The sequence below is a fragment of the Sinocyclocheilus grahami genome, unplaced genomic scaffold (assembly GCF_001515645.1).
Source record: "Sinocyclocheilus grahami isolate Dianchi unplaced genomic scaffold, SAMN03320097.WGS_v1.1 scaffold8.1, whole genome shotgun sequence".
In the NCBI taxonomy this organism is placed as follows: Eukaryota; Metazoa; Chordata; class Actinopteri; order Cypriniformes; family Cyprinidae; genus Sinocyclocheilus; species Sinocyclocheilus grahami.
The window spans coordinates 3,224,365-3,238,064 of NW_015505187.1; the positions used below are offsets into that span (position 1 = coordinate 3,224,365).

The 13,700-nt window shown below is 37.0% G+C and overlaps 1 protein-coding gene across 4 annotated transcripts in view; it reads left to right on the forward strand.

Annotated features, from left to right (window-relative positions):
- Positions 1–13,700, forward strand: part of LOC107590640 (synaptotagmin-1-like) — a 237,901-nt gene that overhangs the window by 73,855 nt on the left and 150,346 nt on the right. For 2 of the 4 annotated variants that reach the window (XM_016279544.1, XM_016279534.1), the window contains exon 2: positions 2,798–2,853. The gene's annotated coding sequence lies outside the window, so the exon portion shown is untranslated. The remainder of the gene's footprint in view (positions 1–2,797; positions 2,854–13,700) is intronic. The other 2 variants (XM_016279553.1, XM_016279526.1) reach the window with 1 other exon arrangement.

Genomic DNA, 13,700 nt, shown 5'->3' on the forward strand with positions numbered 1-13,700 from the left:
GATTTTTTTTATAGGTTTAAAGGGGGGCGTGACCAAAAAAGTTTGAGAACCACTGGTCTAAAGTTAACAGACAGTGTTTAAAAAGTGCAGTGCACATGTTTACATATGTTTATTACAGTGACTTTGAATTACCCAAAGTAGTGTGGTAAAGCAACAGATTTGTTTTTATATTTCTGCAATCTACTTTAGTTTGTGTGATTTGTTACTGACTTTCATATTAATGTTTACACCAGGCTTATTTGTCAGTGCTTTATGTTGTCATAATTATTACATGCTTACAAGGTTGGAAGTTCAACAAATCAGTCAATATACTGTGATTGTAGTTGTTAAATAAAAATGTCATTCATATCAATTCATGCATCACCTAACTTCATCGTAACATATAGGCCTGACTTACAGAAAAGAACATTTATGTTTAATCTATCTAATAGTGTGTTGGGCATACTATACAATGATTTATAGCTTGTCTTTGTTGAATAATACAGAATATAAAGAGCTTTAAAAAAATAATTGCATATTAAATCGCAATTTGATTATTTTCCAAAATCGTTCAGCCCTACTGGTGTTCTTGTTCTTCAGTTTATGCACTACGGTTTGGAAAAAACCAGCAGGGGCTGTAATTCTAAATAGCGTGGTGAAGTCATTAGCCTTTACTTACTGTAGCTGCCTTCAGCATGCAGGATGAGCTTTAAAAGTGTTGGCTTTTGGCCTTTGTGAGGCAAATTTGATGTTGAGTCATGAGAGCGGATCATGTAGTGTATCAGCGAGGGGTGCTGAATACAAAATGTCAAAGAAAGAATGGATCCCAGAAAGTCCTTGACACAAAAAGTGTGGTATTGTCACAATTCTCTCTAGCAAACTAGACACTTCATCAGAATGAGGTTGTTTCTTTCGGGAGGAATCTTAAGCCCAAATAACTCGATATCCGCAGACGTTAGAAGAAGGTGTTATTAAAACTCATTTGTTTCACAATTGCACAATGCAGGAAACAGTTCTGTGATTATTCTTGCACATCTGAGTCACACGTTTTAGATATTTTGCTGAAAAGTGCCATTGCCCTTTTTTTCTCTCATGAAAGACCTTAAGTTCAGTATTAGCTTCTGGTAATGTATTTAATTTGTACTTTAGAGACATCCAGTTTTTCTGGATTACATTGATTTAAAGCTATTAAATCGTCTTAAATAATTTTTTTGAGTTGAAATACATGGCGTACAAAATTATTTTATTTTATTTTATTTTATATGTAACAACATATTGAGACCTTACAGCATGCAGGTCATAAAAAATGCCTTGAACTTCCTTATATAGTGTTTAGAGTGGTTTAATTGGTTTTTGTTATGTTATTGTCCATTTATCTTATTAGGTAAATAGAAAATTATAAGTGTTTTCTCTAATTTCCTGGCAGCTGAATTGTACACATTTGTAACTGTTGAGGTGAAAATAGTCAGTTCGAGACGGCATTGATAGACTTGGCAAGCGTGCAGCTCGGCTTTATTAATCGAATACTCTGGTAGGTGGTCAGCGGTGTATAATAAATCATACTAAACAGGGGTAAATTGTCTAGAATTAGTGTCTGCGTGTTTATCACTTGAGTCTCAAAATGCTTTCTGGAAGTTAAATAATGAAGAGTGGCATCCGCTGCAACTGGGGGCAAATAAAATGTAATCATATTAGAGAAAGAGGGAGAAGGGAAAAGATAGAGAAAATTAATGTTGAGTGTGTGAGAGACAGATTGAGTATGGTAATTATTTAATACAGTGCAAGCACTGCAGCCATGTAAATTATGCAATTATTTTAAAATATTATGTGGTGAATGTCCCATTTTTGCACATTTATATCAAAAATGTTTGTGCATATTTGCTCTTGTACAAGCAAGAAGGATAATTTTATACAAACAGATTGTAGAAATTATATAAATAGGCTACAGAAATGCTTGTATTATCCTTATTTGTAAATAAATTTAGATACAACTGCTTTCTTTGTACTTATTTAATAATAAATATATAATCTTATACATTTGTAAATATAAATATTATATAATACATATTATAAAAATTAAAAATGATATCTGTGTATGTGACCTGTGTTGGTTGGTTTTAACAAAGGTTTTCTTTTTACTTTTCCTTGAATAATTTCAATTTTGGAACACAAGACTGTGCACTTTATAATTAACAGAATATTAAATTGCCATTAATTCTCCAGAGCTCAAACCTACTTCTCCTTCATATTTAATTTAAGGTGACTTCCTCAGCACAGGTCTTCATGTGGACATTCAGACATTGTAAGTCAATTCTACAATGAGCAGTCTGTTTTATTTAGAGCTGTGCTAATTAATGAACATCACACTGGCACACTGTACGGCTCTGCCTCCAGGCTACTTTAAAGCTGTTATTCAAAACATCTTTAATTGAATATTCAGAGTAAAATATGTGAACCTCAGTTCTATTGGGAATTATATCACTGTCACTGAATAGGGAACGTCTTATATACGAATGCTAATATTTATGTACTTACTTCAATTGACCTGAGAGTCAGCAACTAGCCCAGTTTACCTGAATTCCCCATGTATAGTTTGATAAATCTCTGGGTTCATAGTTGTGCCTTGGCCTGCTTTGCAACCTGGTCATTTCCTGTTTTTATATACACTTTAAAGCAGATGGCATCATCCTTTGGGTCCATAGTTGGACACTCTCAAGGCTTTATGCTCTCCCCTGAGGCTGAGATGATAATGTGTGGTGGAGATGGCCATCTCTGAGCTAGTGTTGTGATAATGTGATCTTTTCTCCTCTCCTTCCAGTGAACACAAAAGAAGAACCGGAGAAGAAAAGGAAGAGACAGCTGTACTTTCTGTAGGTACTGTGCTTTTTGTTCTTGTGAATCTTATCAGTATTAGTATAGTGTTGTTCATGTCGCACTACAACCCTGAAGATACACAGTGCAATTGTATTGTAGATCTTTTAAGAAACTGCAAAGAGAAACCGCTTTTCTAAGTATTTAAGATAAAGCTGTACCTTAAACTCACTCTATATAATCTTTCAACTGATATCATCAGTCCATCAATCACAGGGCAGAGTTTGTTCTCATAGAATGATATCGCTCTCTCTCTCTCATTTCTATACACTGTAAACTGTTTCTGTGTGAATTTAAAGCATATTACCAGCTATGAGTTACCATACAAAACAGTAGTAGATTTACTACTTCCTTTCTTTAAGTGATTAGCAATATAGTATGACTTTACAGAGAACAGGATCATGTACAATCATAATGTTTATCTGTGTGTATATTATAGTAATCTCTTGTATAATTACAAATTCAAAGCAGTAAAATGATGTCCAGAGTAATGTGCTGGCACTACGGTTTCCAACATGCACTGCATCTTGAATAAATTATAAGATAGATAGATTGATTGATTGATTGATTGATTGACTTGTTTTATACTAACATTAAAGAGTGCCAAAACGCCATTTATTGTTTGAATTTCCTTAAAAAAATATAGAGTAATTTGAAAGATGGGGCTTTGTTTTTTATCAAATGTAACAGTATATAAAACTGGAAGTTTCCAATGAAGTTCAATTCATGCAGTAGTTAAAACAATGCTGTGTTTGTTCATTACTTTTGCATACTGAACGGAAATAACTGTACCGAAATTTTTTCCGTTTCCGTTTTTGTATCGTTACAACCCATATATATATATAAAGATTCATATATAGATTCATATATAGATTCATATATATATATATATATATATATATATATATATATACTACCGTTCAAAAGTTTGGGATCAGTAAGACTTGTAATGTCTTTTAAAGAAGTCTCTGATGTTCATCAAGGCTGCATTTATTTGATCAAAAATACAGAAAAAAACTGTAATCTTGCAAAATGTTATTACAATATAAAATAATGGTTTCTATTTTAATATCCTTTAAAATATAATTTATTTCTGTGATGCAAAGTTTAACTGCCATCAGCCATTACTTCAGTATAAAGTGTCACATGATCCTTAAGAAATTATTCTAAGACTGGAGTAATGATGCTGAAAATTCAGCTTTGCATCACAAGAATAAATTTGATTTTAATGTTTGCTAAAGTTATAGTTATAATGGATGGCTGTGGGAATATGTTGCCTCTTCTATAGGGTCCCCTGCTGACTAGAGGGGAAAATAATGTATTCCAATTTTTGAATAGGACGATATATGTATTGATGATGGTTAATTCAACAAGGGCAACAATAATAATAATAATAATAATCTATTACAGTTTTCACCGTATACCGTAAGGGCACTTGACTTGTTAACCATTTAACAGATTTTTACCATAGCAATTTTACAATCTTTTACTGTTAAAGTTACAATAGATTTTTACAGTGTAGGCTAGTATTAGTATTTGCTGTGGTATTAAAATTGGTATTGAGAATTCTGAAATGTAAACTGTGGTATTAATTTTGGCATTTTAATGACATTATTTAAAAAAAAATTTAATAAATGCAAAAAAAAATAAAATTAGTACACAGCATACAGGAAAAGGAATGGATTGATTGAACAGTAATTTTGTTTTCATATGAGTTTTTCTAGTTTAATGACAGACAGTTCTGACAGAAAATTACCCAAAATGCATTGATGTACTGTAGGGGTGCATTCACACTTGCCATGTTTGGTTCGATTAAAACTAACCCTGGTGCGATTGTTCTGTTAGTGCGGTTCATTTGAGCATGTGTGAACGCTGCCATCCGAACCCTGGTGCGCACCAAACAAGCGGACCGAGACGGCTAAAAAGATGGGTCTCGGTCCGCTTCCAAACGAACTCTGGTGTGGTTCGAATGATATATGAATGCAACACGGACCAAATACTTCTAAACTAACCAAAAACAGGAAGTAATGACAAGATGCGACATGATTTGATGACGCAGTGTAACCAAAACAAAATGAGCAGAGGGCAAACGTGGAGCAACGATGAGGTAAAGTGCCTTTTATGAGCTGCTTTTAAGTTTGCAGGTGGTGAAAATAAAATGATATGTACACACAAGAATGAGCACACTTAGTCCAGCAGACGGCATTAGGTATGTTTGACTTAAAGCAGCACTGAGCAGACCGATCGGTTAATGGGTGCTTTGATATCATACACCGCAGCGCCGCTTTAAGTCTAACGCACCTTTTGTTTGGGGTGTTCGGTGAGTTCCGTCACGATATATGCGTCATTCAAGCTGACCAATCAGGTTGTGAACGTATAACTATGCCTTTAGGTTCGCTGTCAAAAATGCCAATGTGAACGCTAAGCTGACCAGGACCAAATGTATCATTTTCCTTTTTGGTCAGGACCAAACAAACCGAACTACAAGTGTGAACACACCCTAAAAGTCTGACTACAACATTTTATTATGAGAAGTTCCTCTTAAACCCTGGCAGTCTCTCTAATGCCATTATCTTGATTCCCGGCTGATTCATCCGAGTTAAGTACCTAACTCCAGTTTACAATCTGAGGTGTCAGGGATGTTTGAAGCAACTAGTAATTAATGCTTCCACTGCTACTTTGCTGATCTGTGTGTGTCCCCCTCTCTCTCATGATGAATAGAGCTCCTGGACCGTGTCTCAGCTGTCATCTGTGATTGATGCACTGTGCTTGTCTTCGTCCGGGTTTCTTGTGCTTGGTACCTCCCTTCCCCTATCCGATCTTCAGCCTCATCCTATTAGCCACAGTATTAATCACCGCCAGTGCTGCTAATTGCTTTATAATCCCACCCCTGAGCCGTACAATGTGTTGAGAGAAGTCACCTCTGAATCCCATCACTTTCACCGTTGTCTCCATATCTCTGGCTCTGCCATGCTTGTTTTTGATAGCAGTGTATTACCCATGATTCCCTTCCTACCCTAATCCTGTTCCAATTTCCTCGACAGATAATTTAACCAAGTCACTCGCCATAAAAACTGCAATGCCGCACCCATGCTGATGTAAGAGACAAAGTGCCTGGTCAGATTTGTCAGGAAGGCCATTCTGAGGATAGGAGGCAAGCGGAGGTAGACCTCGAGCACTAAGCCTAAGCCCTTTTGCTCATTCCTGAGAGAGGTTCGCTGTCAAAAATGCCAATGTGAACGCTAAGCTGACCAGGACCAAATGTATCATTTTCCTTTTTGGTCAGGACCAAACAAACCGAACTACAAGTGTGAACACACCCTAAAAGTCTGACTACAACATTTTATTATGAGAAGTTCCTCTTAAACCCTGGCAGTCTCTCTAATGCCATTATCTTGATTCCCGGCTGATTCATCCGAGTTAAGTACCTAACTCCAGTTTACAATCTGAGGTGTCAGGGATGTTTGAAGCAACTAGTAATTAATGCTTCCACTGCTACTTTGCTGATCTGTGTGTGTCCCCCTCTCTCTCATGATGAATAGAGCTCCTGGACCGTGTCTCAGCTGTCATCTGTGATTGATGCACTGTGCTTGTCTTCGTCCGGGTTTCTTGTGCTTGGTACCTCCCTTCCCCTATCCGATCTTCAGCCTCATCCTATTAGCCACAGTATTAATCACCGCCAGTGCTGCTAATTGCTTTATAATCCCACCCCTGAGCCGTACAATGTGTTGAGAGAAGTCACCTCTGAATCCCATCACTTTCACCGTTGTCTCCATATCTCTGGCTCTGCCATGCTTGTTTTTGATAGCAGTGTATTACCCATGATTCCCTTCCTACCCTAATCCTGTTCCAATTTCCTCGACAGATAATTTAACCAAGTCACTCGCCATAAAAACTGCAATGCCGCACCCATGCTGATGTAAGAGACAAAGTGCCTGGTCAGATTTGTCAGGAAGGCCATTCTGAGGATAGGAGGCAAGCGGAGGTAGACCTCGAGCACTAAGCCTAAGCCCTTTTGCTCATTCCTGAGAGTGAAATCTCAATCGGATTTCACTTCTGATTAGTCTAGGTCAGGATTTCTCAATACATTCCTACCGAACATTTTAGAGATCTGACTAATCGAACACACCCAGTTTAGTTCATAGACTCAAGAGGGTCTCCACAGAGTGACTAATGAAGTGAATCAGGTGTGCTAAAATTTGGGAGATATCCGAAATGAATCTGTGGGGGCTTGAGAAACAGTGGTGTAGGTCATTCAAGCATTTTCACAGAACCTAAGGGAGTAGTTGACGTTCACGCTTCATTCCAGATGTGGCTTTGGGTAACTGTACCGTCATGAGACAAGACACAGTGCATTAAGCATGGAAATGGAGGATTATGGGGAATAAACTCAAGCTTGAGCGATTGGCTCAACCAGGCAACCCCACGGTCACGCTTTGATATTTTTATTTATTGCCTCCCTCAGCGATAGATTACATCTTTTCTCTTTCTGAGAGTCAGCGAGCATAAATTCTCCAGAAAGCGAAGGCACCTTGTTGGGCGCTCCTCTTCGACGGGATAGATTGACAAGCCACTCAAGCGGCCCTCACTAATCAGAACTCCCATGTGGAGATCAAAGCCCTGGGAAACTCATTTCAAGTTGTCGGACATATTGTTATGCAAAGCACATCAACGTCAATAAAGAACAATCAGGAAAAATATGAGAAAAATCAATCCATCTGTGAAAATAATCAACATGCCGGCCTTCTCAGCTTGTCTTTCATCTGTCTGTATCCAGGCATCCGATTATGGATCAAAATAATTTAGAGATGTGAGGTCCGGTAATGGAGGTGAAGACTTCTGGAGATATTTGGATATTTGGAGCTTTTACAGTGCTGTTAGTACGCTACGTCTCGCCCTCGGTGCTATAACAAGGCGTACATCATCTCTCTCTGGAGCGCATTAGGGGCACTTTGTGCAGGCTTTTAGTACCCCCATTCCGCAAGCAACTCTCTTTCCTCTCTTTACTTGTGCTCCCTCTATTTTACCACACTTTAAACAGCGTATTACCATCGCTAGCCCGTCTCCCTCATTTTCTCGACAGATAAGTCTGCTTTTTTTATTGGGCTATGCCCAATGTTCCTCTTTTAATCCATCACATTATACTATTTCATTTCTTCTCTAATTCGTTAATCAGCGAAGCACCCAAGCTGATATGACCAGTCATACCAGAAGCAATTTCACATCTCCGGTTCGTCTCTCGATTTCTGCCCGGTGAATTCTCAGATTGTTCTTTTAATAACCTTGTCATGGATGTATCACAGCTATTGGCACATGACTCACATTAATGCGTCGGCCCATTAAGAGGAAATTAAGGGACAGACTTTTGCATAGGACTGTCTTATCAACAGCTGACAGATAGACATGTCAGAGAGACATGCCATGGGGGTATTTGGATGCAGCGGCGCATGCCGGAGAGTTAATCCTGTTGTGTGACCTCTAATAAGAAATTAGACATGAAATTCTGCAAAAATAAGTGGGATTATTAACAAGAAAAAGTGTTATGTTTTCGGAAACATTGCGTATGATGTCTCAACTAGCAGAAACCTGAACTTTGAGGCTGAATTAGCATGAGCTGAGCAGTGTTTTATGCAGGACTAATAATAGTATACTATGAAGCATGGTTTACACCCATGGAGTTTAAAGGGGACTTTGGTAGGTCTTCCACAAATGGCAGATTGCCTGATGGTTTTTCACACCATCTGGGGTTTCTTGCGTGCCACATTCTATATCAAAGATGACATCACTTACTAAAGATGCTCAGACTATTGACAGAAGTATGAGGAAATGCTTATTTAGGGAATCCATTAGACATTTGCAGACATATCACAGTTCCACACTATTCCATACATTGCAGCACTGCAAAATTATATAATTAATATAATATTAATATATAATAATAGATTTAATACAGTATATAATATTATAATGTAATATAATACTATACACTAATACTAATATTATGCTACATTACTGTTTCAATGTTTGCTAATATATTTTAATATATTTTCAATGTTTTTTTTCCCCTCAAGTCTCTTGTGCACACCAAGGTTGCATTTATTTGATATATTTGATTTCCTGTTCTATTTTCAATTTTTCTGTTATCTATTTTAATATATTGTAAAACATTATTTATTCCTGTGATTCCGTTGATTGAGTTGATTGAATCATTCAGTTGAAAATCATTCTCCTATGCTGATTAGGTGATGAAGAAAAAAAAGAAGAATTATATTATATTATATTATATTATATTATATTATATTATATTATATTATATTATATTATATTATATTATATTATATTATATTATATTATATTATATTATATTATATTATATTATATTATATTATATTATATTATATTATATTATATTATATTATAGTATAGTATAGTATAGTATAGAGAATTAAAAGTAACATTTCATGGACAATAACAAACATTTATCACAAGTAAATGTTCTCAGTTGTTCTCAGTTCTCCCACTATTGTCCTGTGTGGCACACAGTTAATTGTAGACCCTGCTTGCACCGAGATTGAGAGGTCTACTTCTGTGGTTTAATTATTCTCATCCCATTTTCTTTTTATGCCTGATCTCATGTTATTGTACAATGGAGCAGTGATGATGTTAGTGTCAGGGACACATTTTACATCCATTTATAATTAGAACAGAAACCTAACATGGCTGTTCAGACAGATGCTTACAGTATCACTTTCATGCCAGTTTCTCCATGGTAACAGAGCCATGTGACACAGTTATTCCACCGGCTGTCAGTGAAGCGGAGCCAGCGGGTGGGCTTAGAGAATGTCCAAAGGTCTCACGTTCACTCAGTCATGACACTGACTTCAGGTCAGGTGATCTCCTGCCTTTACATGCTCTTTTTGCTCAATTTCTATTGGGTTAAAGATAAAGGCCAATGGCGGAGTGGATGTTTTTAGAACCAGCCTATGAGATGCTAGGCACGTTCATCTGAATATCTCTTCTGTATTATGATATTTATCCCAAGAGAGACCGACTGAGGTTTTGGAGAAGCATTGCATTAGATGACACACACATACACACCCATCACTCTCAGACATTACTGAATCAGAGGCTGGGATTTCCCATGATTCTCTGTCAGTGTTGTTTAAAGGAAGCAAGGGAAAGCAATGGTCACGCATTTCAGCCAGACCTCTGAAAAGAGAAAAACAAACACTGCAAATTACCCATGGGAAAGCAAGAGTCCACTACAATCTGCTAGACATCGAAGACAATGTACTCTGCTGAATGCCCCCAAATAAGTATTTTCAGACCAAATAAAGTTGAGTGACACCTTGACTATCAGCATATGAAAGCTTCTCCGTTCAGAAACACGACAGGATGAAATTTATCCTGAGCCACACACGCAATGGCATTTTGCCACTTAAACGAAATGAAGACTAATAGAGCAGGCTATTCGCATCCCTTCAGCAATTATAGAATGCCTACTGGTGCTGATTATTTAGACAGGGTGGATAAATCAAAAAAGCACATATACTTTGATTCCAATTTGGTTTGGCGAGCTTGAGTCGGCAGTATTGGTAATTTGAGGAGCCCTTAAAGACCTCGCCGAAGTAACTCTGGCTCTAAGCTGCATGTGACTTGCAAAGTTGTTTTCATCCCCTCTGTGGCTGCTCCTCTGTGAGTTGGTCACGATGAATGCCAACCAGCCCCCAGGGGCTTTGAAGTCAGATGCTTGCACTGATCTCCAGAGCTGCCAGCATCTCAGTGGCACCGTGGAGTGCTGTCCATCATAAGCATACCTGAATCTCCTCAGGGTTTTTAAAATTGTTTTTATGAAATTGAAGCCTTACAGAAAGGGCACTGCATACTAACACGAGACATATTTATGCAAGCTGTCTCTGTCAATGATTGTCTCTGCTGTGAGTCAACACAGCTTGCATTTTGATGCATATAGAAATATTTTGCTCTGAATATGTTTTGCATGCAGCTCATCTACTGATAAGTTGTAAGTAAATGTGCTTGGGTAGCAGCTAGTGTCAGTGAACTGGCAAATTACAGGTGGCTTATTCATTTATTACTTATACAGCATTTTGCCAAATGGCCAGCAGTTGCACAGAATTTTGTTCAGAAATTTTTAGCACGATTTCTCTATAATCTAACCCTGGAACAACGCTGCAAAAATGTAAAATTCTCAATGAGCATTTTTGTCTTGTTGTACCAAAAAAATAAAACATCCCTAAAACAAGAGACATTTACCTGAGAAAATGGCATAAGATTGTAAGACTTGTTAAATTTAGTTATAAAAAATCATATCAATAGGTATTGTAACCCGATCTCATGAAAAAGAGAAACTATTTTATGAGATTGCGATTTTGTACGTATGTGATTTGTACAGAAACATGCAATTTTTAGGAAAAAATATAAGAAGTTTTGCAAAATGTAACCCCAAACCTAGCCGTCAGTATAGGCCGAAAATATAGAAATGAACCAATTTGCCCAAAACATAAAATAGTTTAATTGCCATTAGAAATGTTGTATATGAAGTTAGTTTCTTAAGTTAATACATACATTTCCAAATATGACGCATAAAATTGCAATTTTAGAATATAAAGTCACAATTACAAAACACAAAGTATTTTATTTATTTACAATAGCTGGAAATGGGTTTCAATAAATTGCACTCATATTCAAGACTTATATTGAAAACACTGTCTTCAACAAACAATGTAGTTAATTTACTTTCTCAAATTAATTTATGTTGTTTTAAGGATGTTTAGAAATTTTACTGATAAACACGACAAAGATACTAATTATTTTTTGCATCTAAAATAGTCTGACATAACCTAGATTGGTATGTCTATGTACTGGTCCATAGATACATAGTCACTCTTATGTAACACACATGATCTCTCACCTTTACAGTTTCAAAGAGGCTTACCACTATTCTTTACTTCTGTCACACCTGCAAAGTCATAGCTCTCATCTGCTTTAAGCCAAAAGTTAAAAAAAATGATAAAAAGAAGGGAGGAGTAGGGAAGAGATCCAACCCACGCAGTGAGCTGACCTATGCCCATCGCAACCGAATCATGTTATCCACGGTAGCACAGCAGAAATGTTTCGGGATGTTGCATTAGAGGGATCAAAGCGAGACCATCTTAATCTGTTCTTGAACTGTATGAAATATCTAGGGCAGGGTTTTTTTTCTTCAAATTGTACTAAGATCTGCCGTCCGTGAGTCATATATATCATTACAGGCTCTAGGTGCTTCCAAAGCAGTGCCACGTTAACGCAAAGTAACATTTGGTTAGTGTAAAATATTCTAAATCACATAAGAGAGATGCAAAGATAACTGGGTTTGTGCAGATGGAAGGGTTGCTGTATGCATTGCTGACAGTGTTTGTGTGAGTATGTGTGAAAAAGCAGCATATGAGCATTTTAGGTAGTAATCTAAATCCTTTTCCCGCCATTTAACATGCAGTGTAGGTGGTGTGCTCGGGGATTAGGCCTAGCCTTTAATATGTATTCAGCAAGTGCACAACATCCTGTACGTTTCAGAACTCAAAACTTTCTTGTTAGTCAAAGAACAGCTTAGGTGCCTCATTATTATGTAATAGTGTGGCTAAACACTGCCTCAGCAGAAGAAGATTAACTCCTGCTTCTACATCACTGCCTGTTTAGCCCTGCCCACTGATTCTCATATGTAGTAGGTAAATGAATAGAGCGGCAAATGCAGGGTGGCTCAGACGACAAGAAGATTATGTGCAGTGCCAAGTTGTGGAAAAACACTCTTTATATTGCATTCCTTCTGATGCCAACATTAGGAAAGAGAAAATTAATTTTATTTTTATTTTCGCGTCAGTAAGAACTTGGTCCTTTGTTCACTTCATTTTACCGTGGATTCATTTACAAACAAGGCACAATTTGACACAGGATTTTTAGAAAGATTAAAACTACTGTTGAAGATGATGCTGTGCTGACTATATTGGATCTGACAGTAATGTCGTGCCACACAAGTGTGAGTATTTATTACGTGATCACTATTGCTTTGTCTGTTATTACAAATCGTTTGATACGTACTAAGTATTTTGTGCTTTTTTGACCACAGCAGCATCCACCTATGAAGGATTTAGGCTGTCAAACATTCACAACTGTTTGCCAATCCTAGCAGTGGGCGTTTTCTTCTGAGTCTACAATCTCCCACGCGTATTCAAACAGAGCATTCTGATGAGGGGGTCAAAACAGGACAGAAAATAACCTATTACTTCTAAATTATGATGTTTTTGATGTAAAAAATCTTGATAACATTATAAGTGAACCTCAGAGAACAGTACAAAATAATAGAAAAGGCAGTTCATGACCCCTTTAAGCAAAACAAGCTAATGCTAGCATTACAATGTATTTATATATAATTTTTTAAGCGTTAGACCAGGTTGAAAGGAGATATCAGGTAGAAATATTCCAGATATTCCACATACTGAATCAAATGCAGCATGAGATAACATCCACTCAGTTCAGGTGGGAGCAATCTTGTTTTCTCAGATAGCATGTTGATATAGTATAAAATTGAAACGGCAAAGACTTTTGTGACTTTTTCATCATAAGTAATGCGACTCGAATACAGAAACTTCTTAGACTCAAGTTAGACTCTTAGACTCTGCTAATTACACGCAAATTGTGTGTTCAGCAAACTTAATTGGGCAGAGAAATATTGAAACATATCAATCACACAGTAATGCCTCTTAAACTCACTCTTTGCAATCAGATCTGGGCAATTCCAGGAAAAAAATTATAGACTCTGCGTTGATGTTGAAGGAATGCCGCTCGTAACAGCT